At 32.4% G+C, this 9834-nt stretch overlaps 2 long non-coding RNA genes across 2 annotated transcripts; both read right to left on the bottom strand.

Moving 5' to 3' along the window:
* Positions 1–1579: 1579 nt before the first annotated feature.
* Positions 1580–3969, bottom strand: LOC145799854 (uncharacterized). The gene is made up of 4 exons (XR_014341341.1): positions 3423–3969; positions 3023–3180; positions 2264–2366; positions 1580–1839 (listed from the first exon to the last, which is right to left on the bottom strand). It is a non-coding gene; the product is annotated as an uncharacterized LOC145799854 (long non-coding RNA).
* A 1243-nt stretch (positions 3970–5212) lies between these two features.
* Positions 5213–7246, bottom strand: LOC145799853 (uncharacterized). Its single transcript, XR_014341340.1, has 3 exons — positions 7081–7246; positions 5500–5655; positions 5213–5351 (listed from the first exon to the last, which is right to left on the bottom strand). It is a non-coding gene; the product is annotated as an uncharacterized LOC145799853 (long non-coding RNA).
* Between the last annotated feature and the right edge of the window lie 2588 nt (positions 7247–9834).

Below are 9834 nucleotides of genomic sequence, written 5' to 3'. Positions count from 1 at the left end.
AAAAAAAGAAAAAAAAGAAAAAAAAAAGGTAGTGAGTTGCCGAGCCCTAAAGTGGCAGGAGGGGTGGGTTTCACACAATTTTTTATTATTATTTTATATCTTACAGTTTTGTAATTTTTTAAAATTATTTAAATTTCTTTTGGCAACGTTATTTAAGACCAAAAATTTGATTTAATTTTTAAACTCAGTAATATGATAATCAATTAAAATATTAAAGACAACACTTTCTCATATATTTTTTAATTATTAACAAATCATATCACTTATACATCATTAAATATAAAAAATAAAATTATATATCATTTTTTGTTTTTTTTTAAAACAAAAAAGTCACAAACGTGTTTTGGTTAGTCACGAACGTGTTTCGGTTTTATAAATTACAAATTCTTTGAAAACATAAACATAAATAAAAATAATAATGAATTAATTTTTTTCTCTCCTTTCTCCTTTTTTCTTTATCATTTTCTCACATTTTACATATTAATTAATTAAATTTTCTCTGACATCCATCTATTCAACTACAAAAAAAAAAAAAAGAAAGAATTACAAATCGTTCAAAAATTGTTTTAAAAACTCATAACAAACAAATTTTCAATTTTTAAAACTCTTTTCAACAACTTATATTTTAAAATATAATTTAAAACTCAAAATTCTTTTCAAAAATTAAACCAACGGAGTTTTTATTTTTATTCTTTTTAATTTAAAAGTTCTTATTTAAACATAATCGTTACCAAACAAGTAAGATTGGCTATTTAAAGTCTTCATGGCATGGATAGATTTGCATCATCTCTCAAACACAATTCTCATACTATTGGAGGAATAGAGAGATATGGTCTCTCTTCTCTATTTCTCAGCAACTATTCCAATCATTCTCTTCTTTCCACAATTTGTTAGTTCAGCTACCTCTGTAACCTTCCTCTTACATTTGTGTGATAACCAATTTAATTACACAAATAACAGTAGTGTGTTTCAAAACAATCTCAACCACCTCCTTACTAATCTCTCCTCTCAAACCCTCCTGACCAACTTCTACAACTCCACCTAGAGGCGAAAAAAGCTATTCTTTCTTCTCCACCGAAAGTACGTTAAATCTTCACCATTTATACTTGTTTTTAGAGCTAATATCATCACCATGTTATTTTGGAAATTATTTTCATGAAGAAAATATCATAGGAGAATTTGAGTAACATATAGTTGGAAGTGTCCTCTTTTTCTTGATATCGTGATGTATTTCCATTACATAGTTCAATTTAGTTTTAGAGATCAATTTTTTTAATCTCTAAAAGTAAAAATTTGGTTACAAAAAACATTTATGGACCAATTTCTATCGTCATGAAGATACACTACTAAAAAAAATACTTTTTGCGACCGTCACAAGCCGTCGCAAATAATAAAAATACAGTCGCAAAAGACTTTTTGCGACGGCCTAGGCAACCGCAAATGGGGGACGCAAATGTGGGGGGTGGCAAATACTTTTTGCGACCACCTAAACTACTTTTTGCGACAGCTATTTTGCCGTCGCAAAAAAAAATTAAAAAATAAAAAACACTTTTAGCGACCATTGTTTTACTATCGCAAATAATTATTTCTTAAAAAAAATCATATACGGGTTTGCTACAACAAAAAAATCAATTACAAGCACTAAACAATTTTTTGTTAATGAAAAATAACAAAATTAACAAATTAATTAAATTTATAATAGACATTATCCATTAACCATCCTTAAATACACTGTACTAAAAAATTCAAGTCTTCAAAAAAAAAAAAAAAAGAGCAACATAATCTTTGGCTCCCAACATCACCCACTCTCGATCATATCAACTATTCCCTCAACAAAATCTGCAAAAACATATATCAAACTCAACCAGGTGCCTTCATACTATAAAATGCTATGTAGTTAAACACAACATAAATTCAAAGAGACAGAGCCATTCTTCAAAGTGTGAAATCCCAACTATTGAAATTCTGAAAATAAAAGAAAGGGTGATCCACAATCTATAAGATGCTAGTCTGCAGGAGTAAATCTAGTAGAAAACCAGAACAGAGACAATATGATACCCAAATCAAAAATTCAAAATTTCCACAACCCATCATCAAAAACCTATAAATTACAGTAGATTCTTCAGTCTCAGTTCCAATTGGACATCTAGGATTTTTTTATACAACAACAACAACACAAAAACTCACAGTATCCAAAACAACAGCACAAAAACTATCAAATACCCATTAAAGAGAAGTGAAGAAAGAAGAGAAAAGAGTGCACCTTTGAGATCATGGGAGTTCCAATAAAGAGAGACTCAGATTTGAAATGAATTATTTGAAAATCACTTTGCCCTGCAAATCTGAAAAAGTTCTGTAGACAGCTCCTGCAAAAGGCTTCACTAGTTGGCGATGCTCACAGAATCACTAATATGACTCAAAACAGGTACATGAGAATCTACTAAAAGTGAAACACATAGCTCAAAAACCATGTCAATATATTAGTATTAGATTTTGAAAAATGATTGGTCATAATATAAATAGTATAAGGTAACCCTGTGGAAAGATATGATCAACCAAATTCAAAACTATTCAAACTGAAAGAAAGAATAAAATAAGATTAAGAAGAAGAAGAAAAAAAAAGGTCAAAGTCGTGAATTGTATAAATCTTACCTAACGGACCAAATTTCAGGCTCCCAAAACTCACCGGAGTAGATGGCCTTATTGTTAGAAATTTATTACATGGATCAATTTTATTATCCTTTTCTAGGTTATCAGTTTTTTCTTACTTGTCCATGATGGCTTCACAGTCCATATTTAAATCAGGAATAGTTGCCATTTTCAATGCATATTTTGTACTAATGGTTTTGACCTCTGTATCAGAGTAGAGTTTCTGCAGAGTTATGCATATCAATTAACGAATTCATTCATTGTTCTTAGATGTAAGTAATATATACAAAATGTCTTTGATATCAGTTAGACATCAATTGAACAATAAAAATCAAAAGGATGAAAAGACAATTGGTGTTCTTTGTAAACGTACCTCAGCAGAATAAGCTTGGAATATGGGTAGAAAATGTTTCCGGCAATAGTCATTGAATATAAGAGTGAGAACTGGAAGAGAAACACAAAAGCTGGACTATGTACTACTGGCCAAAATGTTCCACTAGTCTCAAACTTGGGTGCATAAACATTCAATAGCTTCACAAGAAATATGCCAAAAAAATTCAAATTGCCAACCATGCAAGCCAGCACATGGAAAATACTTGAAAATTCAGAATGGCTATCCACTAGGTAGAGAAATTGAATATTCTTTTGTTTACTGAAGAATTCCTAATATTCTTTTGATTACAAGCGAGTTTTCTCAATTGAATAGAGAAATTGTAGCAAATACAAAGAGAAACTGATAAAACTTAAAAAATTTGTAACTATTAGTTACTCACAGTTGGGCATGCTTGAGCTCAATCTTGAGTTTTTGTTGAACTCTCCCCATTAGACCTTCAGATTATGTCAGAATCAGTGGACTGAACCCCATCATCATGTCATGTCCCTCAGCAACTGTTTGATCTAGCGAGAAATCCAAAGTGTGGGATCATGTAAAAGATAGAGACTCGTAACCGAGCAAAGACACAGAAAATAGTCAACACACGTAAGTATGCACATGGATGGGTATAAATAATTGGTACATTTCTCATTACATAACTCCTCTCTACCCTACCAACGATAATAAAAAATATAAATAAAAAAAGCAATGCTATATGACAAATCAATGAATACATCTGCCAACTCCAACTCTCAATCTCAAACATCCATAAAAGAATCAAGGGATTCCAAACCACCACCAAGAAGTTCCAACCACCCTAAACCCTAAACCAAATTAGGTTCATGTTTCTGACTTTTTCCCCAATGAATATAATTCATATCAAATCATGAATAAATAATGAGGGGAAATTGTGACTGAAGAATTTTAACAGATGTTGCAGTTTGTAAGTTCTGATCGTGGTCATGGTTTTCATGTTTCACAGATAGAAAAGAAATGAAAGGCACACTATCGTAAGCATAACATGAGTTGAGATGAGTTCAATTATTGAAGTGTTTTTATGCATCTTGTCCTGATTGAGATATGCAAGAAAACCTCCAAAACAAAATTTTCATTCAATTATATGTAGTTTAAAACATATGGTTGGATTTTTTCATGAGGTGTAGACAGTGAACTCTTTGGATTGACAGTGACTAGTGTACTCTCTGATGAGGCATGCACGATGATACGTATTACATACTGCTCATCCCAATAACTAACATAAGAAAATAAACTACCACTTACAACAGTAACTACTCCTGAGTGAGTAAACGTTGCCAGCATTTCTAGAGAATTTTCTTGGATATTTTCAATGGTTTCATCCAGTGTTACAGGTAACCCAGTTTCTTCATAGAATTTAATTATATATTCTTCATCCTGAACAGGTTCCTGAAACAGAGTTGCACAAAGACAGCTAAATAACTAGAAACCTCCAATAAGTTATTCAGAACTATGTCAATGAACTACTAATAGGGATCAATGCACTAAAAGCAGTTAAATAAACACTCAAATGAAAATGAACCACGAGAATAAATAGTTAATCTAGTAATATGTGATTACCACAATTTAGTATTGTGAAGTACCAAAAATCTCTATGCAATTCCTATCAAAAGAAAATCTGCTTACTAGCAAATAAACCTAACACAATCCATTTTGTTGACCAACAAGGATTAATAGCCAATTGTACTTAAAGTATACCTCAATATACTGTAGGCCACAATTCATCACAGAAGAAGAACCAAATAGAACTGTTTCTTCATAGGTCCTTTTTCGACTTGCATCAGCACGGAGGTTAATCTGGTGGCCAACCTTCTTTCTAACTTCTTGTATAACCATGGCATCTTCAAGGGGATCTGGCCGACGTGCTACCTGTTATTGGAAGAACCATTACTAAGCTAGCTAGTATTTGAGATAATTTGTAATTTAAAAACCTTCAGTGAACTAATAGTTTTCCAGAAATAGGAGCCCAAATTACCAAGTTGCTTTAGGAAATTTCATCTAGAACAAAGTAATCTAGAAACAATATAATTTGGGAAAGATTTCTAGCTTTTAGCTTCATTGCAGTGAAACCTTCTCCAACAAGTGCAGCAGCAATATCAACAACATCCTTAGGAGTCCCATTGGAGTCAATAAGAGCACAAATCTGAACAATAGATGACCTTTCAGATAACTCTTCTTGCGTAGCTGTCTCACGATGGAGTATATTCAATAAACTGGAACCTTCACTTGCTGCTATAGCATTAAGGATTGCCATTTCCAAACCACATCTGACACTTGGAAAGATTGAGCCTGGCTATATAACACGGAAAGAGCTTAAACTTTTATCCATACAAAGTTGAGAAGACAACTAGCGAAATTCTTTACCCAACGTCTTTCGTTGGTTATTATACTATCGAGAAATATTAATATTGCATTTGTAGAATGAAGGTGCATGGACATACCAAGATTCCTAAACTGTTCCATATCCAACAAGAAAATGAGCCCTTTAAAAGAGGAAGCAAGTAACTAATCTTTGCTGCTTATACGGCATGAATAAGAAACCGAAGTTGCTCTTCAACGTCAATCAGGTTTTCTTCATGGATCTCCAGAGGTGCAACCTGTTCAAAATAATATTTTATGAGAGATGGTAAGGGAAGAAATTTTATTTTCAAAATAGAAAAGAAAAGAAATTTAGTAGAATGAAAGAGAACACAAAGAAAGGTTGTGATTATCAAATAATATGTTTGACATGTATTGTACCATTAGGGAAATTTTTACAACAACGTACATATGTTCCTGTCTTCCTTCCAGAAAGGGGGGACTCCTAAAGTTTTGCCTTCAATTATCACAATTTTGCAGTGAAACCAGTAATTATTAGATCCATATCTTTCTCATGTAACTGAGGGAATTAGAGTATCTAAAGGGCTACTGCCTACATGCATCTCTCAACTCAAAAACTAAATCATTTTATGAATTATGATGTTGCAAATCCACATCAGTAAGTAAAATTAAGTCACCCCAACTAATTATAGTTGTTTTATTAGAAAAACAGAGCCATTGGTAGGTGTAAACTATACAAAGAACCCAAACATATCAACCACCATACTAAAGTCACCTTGCAATAAATCAGAGATTGAACCACAGTAATAAATTACTACCACCACAAATCTATTTTGTTATTATTATTATTTATTTATTTTTAAGGTCTCATGCATCTTGAATCCAGCATCAGTGTTGCAATCTTGCAACTACGTTTATTTTTCAATTCCATCTTCATAATTAGGATTTGCAATTTAACTTGGAACTCAAGATTGAGTATTTCTTTCTCTTTATTCATCAGATTAAAACATCTGACCGTTTCCATTCAATAGGTCTCCAGGTACTCAAACATTTTCGTGCAATTGATACGTCACTTACAAGATGGTGATCCTTTCATTTAATGAATTATTTGAAAATCACTTTGTTGCATCACACAAACACTGCAGTCACCAATAGATTCTTGTCACTATATTTTCTCACACCTTTCTTTGTGTACTTCCTCATTACCAATAATAATTAACTATAGTATTTTAATTTTCTGGTTTCTTGCACATAGCCAAATCATTGAAACTGATGTGCTTGTAGTCCAGAAATCATATGCATAAAATGGTTGCATAATGCAAGCTCACTCGCAAGTTGACCTCTTACAGACATCAAATTTGAGTGTTGCTCTTGAGATATTAAGTCAATCTATGCAGAAAAACCATTAAAGATGCATCAAATTAGTTACATGTTGAGTCAAATTAGTGATAACAACATATTTTTAATGGATACTAATGGCAAGGGAGGTCCCTACCTACTTTCCAAACAATTCCAAAAAAGGGGGTTCCAAGCATCTTATTCCAAAACCTCAGGTGAGGAAGTGTAATTTTATCTACAACTTACATGCCATCGATTACTGGAATTAGGTCTAATAGCATTTATGCATGCCTATTTTAAGGAATTTTTATTTTCAAAGATGTGAACATGCCAAATTCAAGATCATAGTAGCAGATAAAACCAACCTCTTACACTACGGATCTTCTCAATAAATTGCTCACTAGTAATACCCGAACCAGATACACTGAATGGACCCCGTACCCTACTAATGCTTCTGGAGGCTCCGATTATGAGAATTTGATCTTTACCACCTGATAAACCAAGGGTCCATTTCCTAACTCTAGAGCATTTCCTGTAGTTGAAATGAAATAAATTCTTGTAAGCTCATGTCAGCACCTTGCAATGTCAATCAGGTTACATCAGTTCAACAACAGGACAAAGAAATTTAATTGTAGCACAAATGTTTAGATAAGCATATTACAAGGTGATTTAACATCAAAACTATGAAGAATACCTAAGAAAATTCAAAACTTAGCAATTTTTGTATATGTTGAAAAAGGTATTGATGCTCATAAATCACAATAAAAATTATCAAGAATTGAAATATAAATATGGCCTCAATGAACAACAATTGAAATATAAGAAGTAGATAGAAAGAGTAAACACAATGATCGAAGAGAAGAAGAGAGTGCGAACAGAGCGATTCTATGCTAGAAATTGAAACTAAATGACATGAAATCGTGAAAAACAGAAATTGCAAAGAACAGAATTCCAAATGATATTGAAGGCGTCGATTATAAGAAGAAATTGCAAAGAACATAAATTGAAGAACAGAAATCGCGAAGGGCAGATGAATGCATCAATCCAAACCCTAGCAAATGTATATACAAAAAGTATGCGAGAGAGATCAAGAGATATTGACAGATCGAGAGAGAGAGAGAGAGATTCATACCGTTTCTTCAAACGACGATGGGCGAGCGAGAGACAGAGAACGATGTCAAGAGTTTGAGCGAGCCAGTGCCAGACTAGGGCAAACATAAATAAAAGAAAATAGGGAAAATAAAAACCTTGAAAAATGTTGTCATATTTTTTGCTACGGTTAAATAGACGGTCACAAAAAAATAGACGCAAAAAGTCAATTTTCTAGTAGTGAAGTATACCAAATAAAACCAATGCCCCATGAAAAATTTTAGTAAAATTTATAAAATTGCACATCGTGAATAAATAGATGGTAGGAGCTGCTCTATAAATGTATTTCAAGTGGATTTAAAAAGATGAAATTGAACAATTTAATCCAAAATAAAAAAATAAAAACAAAAACTGTGGCAGACGTGACATTGTATTTAATTACAGCAATTACATCAAACAGAGAGTATTTATAGCATTGGAGATCAAACAGGTGAATCATTCCAGGTCTACAATACCAAAATTGGAGAGAAGAATCTTTACATGATCAACAAAATCGGAGCTTGTTGCATACTCTGTAAGCATCCCAACAGCAAAACAAAACATTGCCCATCTGCTCAAAATATATAATAAATAAATCAAATAAATCCCAAACAAAAAAACAACAGAGAAGAAAAGACCAGGTCAAGAAATTGCCTTACCTCTACAAATATATAAATTGATTAAGGGAGCAAAATGCAAATTTATAAAGGATCAAAGCAATTGAACTCAAATTTGGGCAAGTCCATTCAAACAAATCAATAAAACTTCAATTTTTATTCGAATAATACCAAGCAATAAAGTATATATAGCACATGATTCGTGACTTCAATTCCTTGAAAGTATTTAAAAAGTAACTTCATGAAAAAGTTGTAGAATCCTTTGTAAAATGATGCCATTGGTAGCTTACTTGAACCCAGAAGTTAGGTCAGTAGCAATACAAGAAAATGCATCGTTGTGGCTTATGATTCTTTCACAGTCAAATTTAAAAAGTTCAACATCCTAAGAAAGAACTTTGGTTCAAATAAATTAGAATCCGCGAGCATCAAAATAACGAGCCAGGACGGAAACAAAGCAAAAATGCATACACACAGAGAGAGAGAGAGAGAGAGAGAGAGAGAGAGAGACATGTTAAAAAACTAGCTCCACGAATGCAGTAACGTAAAACAACTACAGAAACGTGACACCAGAACCCATGTACCTCACTAGGAGGTCAAGGTTCAAGTCTTGCCACAAGCAAGACTCCCTATCCCATGGGCTATGTATGCCAATGTATCCAAAAAGAAAAAGAAATGTGATACCACTGTCAAATTACTCCACACGCTCTGGTTTCATTTTACTACTATGAAAACATAATTTTTCGGGAGCCCAATAGTTTCATCACATGGGTCACTTCACACTGAATAGCCTAAGAAACGTTAATTTAATTTTTGATTATTGTTCATGATGAATTAAGTCATAGTTTCTTGTTTACTTTTTGAAGTGAATGAATTTTGTTCTTGAAGTTAATGGATTTTCTTTGGTGGCAAAACATAGCTGACTTCCATTATATCATTTCAACCGAAGTAGCCAGTTGGGCGAAAGCAAACTGACTTCTCTTATACTGAAAATGGTTTTATTCATTTCGTTAGAAATAGAGTACAGATAATTTGACTGTGATATATATATATATATATATACATATATTAATAAATAAATAAAATAGACATATACAAAAACAAGAAAGACATTTACAACCATAGAATTGCAAGTACTGAAATGATCCCCACAGAATTGCAACCATATAAAGATGTGAAAGCTAGCTCTAATTCAAATCAATCAAGACTGGCTTTATATACAAGCTGATGCAACAATTGATTGTGATACGGGCACTTGAAATAGTTTGCAAGGTTGAAATCAATTAGAGCATCTCTAATATTGATTAAATTTGAATAAAAATTTGATAAAAAATTTAATCTGATATAATATTTTGTTGTTTTGGAAATAATATTCAC

This window comes from Camellia sinensis, chromosome 9 (genome assembly GCF_055761805.1).
Source record: "Camellia sinensis isolate YWXY chromosome 9, ASM5576180v1, whole genome shotgun sequence".
Lineage (NCBI taxonomy): Eukaryota > Viridiplantae > Streptophyta > Magnoliopsida > Ericales > Theaceae > Camellia > Camellia sinensis.
This window is presented reverse-complemented; position numbering and strand designations above follow the sequence as displayed.